General features: G+C 40.0%; 1 protein-coding gene across 2 annotated transcripts in view; it reads left to right on the plus strand.

Moving 5' to 3' along the window:
* The window catches only part of PITPNM3 (PITPNM family member 3), a 299,986-nt gene that overhangs the window by 100,721 nt on the left and 194,828 nt on the right, over positions 1 to 4,437 (plus strand). The window lies entirely within an intron of this gene.

Raw genomic sequence — 4,437 nt, forward strand, 5'->3', positions numbered from 1 at the left:
GGGGTGGGTGCATTAATTATATAGTGGCTCTAAGAGCTGCTCTAATTAAAGTGCCTGGCCAGTCATGTGTATCAGCATCCCTGTGCTGAATGAGCTTTAGTTAAAGCGCCTCTGCTGCCATTTTTCAGCACAGGGACGCTGATACACATGACGCTGGAGTCTGCTGGAGCATGATAATCGAGTCTGTTTTGGTGCATTGCAATTACAGCTAATGTCAATAACGATGATGAAAAATGAAAAGCTCTCAAATCTTATAGTATATCTCCTACTGTAAATACGTTATTGTAAGTGCCCCTGTTGTAGATCTTGGCATGGTGTTACGTGATGATGCTCCGCTTCACGGGTATATTGGACGGAAGAAACAAACTTCCTGTTTTTTCTCTGTCTGGAGAATGAAAAGTTATTTCTTGAAGGTAGTTTCTATTTATTGTCAGTCGTTGCTGCTGTGTGTGGCTCTGTAGAGTCTTGCCACTTTGTGAAGTAGTTTGCTATAAGTGACCAGATGGCACCACTGTTTAACAGTTTCACAGCATGGATCAGATTGTGAAAGGCTTCAGATAAGTAACTCTTCACGCCCCTTGCACCTGCAGAGAAAGGACTAATAGGCAAAAATGTGTCTGAAGCCTGGGCTAGACCAGGCATTAAGTAATGTGCGAAAGATATGTCATCAGACTTGAGTGTGTCCCTTAGTTGCACATGTTTCTATAGCTTGATAGGTTAATGATCCCATGTAAGTGTGAAGAGTATATTAAAAAGACGAGTCAGTTTATAGCTGAGGAAATACCTTCAACTAGAAGGTGCCTACATTGAAATGGTGTTAGGTAAATACATTTTTTCTTACCATCCTCCTTTCCCTTTTCTCATGCCATTTCTGGTGGTTGTGTTGTAATACGTGCTAAGCTCATGAAGTCACAGTTCCATCCTAAAGCTCTGAGACTATGTGAGAGCTCTTTTGTTGAAAAATAATGTGGAGTGAAAACATATTGTAGCTTTTCGAGCTGAAGAAATCTAGTGACGTTATTTGAGAATGAGCATCTAATTTTGAATCTGGTATTTTTTTAGTTTAGTTTTGTTTCCATCTTGACTTTCTTTTGTCCCTTTCTCTCCCTTCTTATTATCTCAGTGACAAAATGGAAATAGTTATAAAGGGTGGGGAGGAGAAAGGAAAGCTGAAATTTTTCAATAACATATTTGAATGAAGAGAAAAATTCCCAGTGACTGACAATGAGTTAGAAAGCTGTTTATCCATTTTGCTTTTTGGAAATGGAGACTTTTTAAAAAAAATCTGCAGTGTTATTTTAAACTTACAGAAACATCTTCTTGCACTGTTTTTGTGGCATAATGGACATCTTGTAGTTTCATTGCTGTGTGTGTGTGTTCAGGCAGTTGATGTTGCCTATGATGTGTTCATGGCTCGGGCCTTGTTTTTAAGCCTGCTTTACAGGCTTTTCCAGAGACAGTGATTGATGGCTACTTCACCTCAACAATTACTCCTCTGCCTACAAGGTAGTGCAGATAACGTGTCCCCCAGTAAGCTAAAAAGTAGATAATGTTTCTGACCAGGCTCTTTGGCAACACCGCAGCCCACAAAATGCTCTGATGAGGAACTGATAAGTGAGAGAGATTGTATGGGAAGATTGAAAAGAGGTTAATTCAGACAATTTTCTTGCCTGAAATGTCAGATGCCAGCAGAGTCTCTTTGCTCACCATCGTAGTGTAAAGAATGGAGAGCGGCAGCTTTTTGTTGCTGCAAATTAAAGGGACTGTCATATTTTTCTGTCTCTAGCCCTGTTCCATATTGCAGGCTTACTAAAAGGCAGGGGTGCTGGCTGTAATAACCTGGCAATACGCATCACAGGGAGGGAGAGGGAAACTGGCTGAGCCGCTATTTTTATTTTTATTTTTATTTTACTGATCTATCCAACAGTGATCAAATGAACGGATCCAAACTGTTGAGACTAATCTACAAGGTGCTAGTCCTCTCCGAACGATCTGTGAGACCAATATTTCAAATAGGTGGACTAAAGAAGAGCATGTACACATTGTTCTTCTATAAACAATGCAGTGGCTTTAATTAAACAGAGACAGGTGCCCTTGTGATTAATGAGACTCAACTGAATATAATTCCCTGTTCTGCCACAGGCTCCCTGTATGATCCTCAGCCAAGTCACTTGATCTCTCTCTACTTTAGTTCCCCATTTGGAAACGGAGTTCTTTTCTTTCCGTTTCTCTGTGTCTGTCTTGTATCTCATGGGCAACAAAGTTTTTGAAGAGGGAGTATCTCTTTTATGTGACTATACAGTACCTGGTATAATGGAGCTCTGATATCTGTGGAGGGCTTCTAAGGACCTCCATACTCCAGGTGTATGGACATTATTAGAACTAGTGGAGACATTTCAGAAAGCCAGTGCAACTGTTTTGTCAAAGCTTTTTAAGATATGTATAATTCTGATGACAAAAAAGTCTTATAACAGTTTTCCAACAGCTTTATTAAACATAATTTCAAGTAATTGCAAGTGTCAGCTGCCCATAGAGGACACTTGCTCTTATGCCAAGTATAAACGGCTTCTTGTCTGAAAGGATAATTACCAAAAAAAACTGGGGAGTGTAAAGATGAAGTACCAGATTGTATAAGTAAGAAACACTAATTGTTGTTGCGTCTGGGATGTAATCCACAATTTTCCCACGGCTTTTGACCCAAGAAGCTGCAGCTTATTTTTGTGATTGTTTTTACTTGACTTCTGGATGTTAAAATATTCCTGTCTTGTATTAATGCTTGTTGTTTGACAGTGCTCCGATTTGACTTTGGATTGGGTGCTGCTCATTTAAAAAAACAGGCTTGGTGGTGGTGATGGCGTACTGGGCCACTGAAGGCCCAATAAGGCAGACTGGTGAAGCATTTAATCCCTACTAAACTGAAGGCACGTTGTAGGGATAAATCAGTTGGATTTATGTTTGATATGATGAGAATATGGAAGGATTCATAGGAGGCTATGATCTGTTAGGTTCTGAATTATTGCTATCACCTCCTTGTTAGACGAATGGTCGTGTATCAACGCTTGCCACCAGAGCTCCGGTTCAAGTCCCGGTCAGGAAAAAGGAATCAAATGACCAGCCCCTCTTAATTCTAGCACTGAGGAAATTTTACTGGTTTCAAAAGAGCATCTTTCTTTGTCAACCGGGAAAATCAACAGGTTTCTTTCAGTTGACTTCAATGGGCATGAGGCTGCGCCTTAAGCATCTTGAAAAGAGTTCACTAGGCTTTGAGAGGTGTCTGGCATGCTGTTTTAGTAGACGTGTTAGTGGCTGTTGTGTGTTTCTTAGCTTTCTCGATTCAAAAGGGCTGGGAAAAGGAAAAGGGTGGTAGTTTGGCATGTTGTACCCTAGACTGACAGATTGCAGACAAGAGTACTCAAACAAACAAACAAACAAAGAGCATGTGCTCTGGCTCTTCGAAATCCTGTTTTTAGAGGATGAATTTCCTTTGAAAGAAAGCATGCACGTTCTGGAGGATTGAAAAACCATGAACGGTCCAGGACTTTAGTCTGGCGTGATTGACACAGATTTGCTGATACAACTACGTAGTGTAGGACGATGATTTTTGTCATGTTTTGTTTCAAACTAAAATAGCTATACTGGTATCTGCCCCACTGTGGACATTGTTATTATACTACTACTGTATAGCTTATTACATTTCCTGTACATACATTTTGGTATAAGAGGGTCCCCCGCAAGGAAGCTTGTACTGATTTACCTATATTAAGAATTAAAGTGGCACAATTTACGTATATCGACAAGGCCAAAGCTCTTAATTACATTGATCCGAGTGTGTGAACTGCTACAGAAGTAATTCCATTTTGCTATTAGTAGCGAATACTCACTAATTGTTTTCATAAAATGATAGGTAAGATGTAGCCGTTACTTCAAAGCCAGAGACTGCTTATACTGAATGAAAGTTTTATGTATAGCATCAATTCCAGTATGCTCAGTGTCCAGAAAGATTTAGTGACTGGTTTTTCAAAGGATCACAGTACTTGGAGATGGGCAAGTCTATTAGACTGAGTCCATGTTTGTTCAGTGGCTTGATACAGTCCCAGTTTCCAATATTAAAAGGATACGTGCTAGCTTGAAGTTCATTGAAAATGAAACCACTCTTGAAACTGTAAGGAGTTTTACAGTTTCCAGGGATCTGTGTGCTTTATTGTTTCTGTAAAACTATTTGAACCTTTGACAATACTGCTTTAGTACTTACATTGGGTTTGTCCCGTTTGCTGTATTAGGGCTTTGTTACACCTTAAACTTTAAGCTTCTCAAATGTTGATCAGCATTACTGTTAGCAAAAGCTTAGGCTGTTTATACGTGTGCTGCAGGAGTGCGGGGGCAAGAAGCTCTAACTAAAGTACCCAGAGTGTCATGTGTATCAGTGTCCCCGCACTG

Source organism: Gavialis gangeticus, unplaced genomic scaffold (assembly GCF_001723915.1).
Source record: "Gavialis gangeticus isolate Ggan-Ray unplaced genomic scaffold, GavGan_comp1, whole genome shotgun sequence".
Taxonomy (NCBI): Eukaryota; Metazoa; Chordata; order Crocodylia; family Gavialidae; genus Gavialis; species Gavialis gangeticus.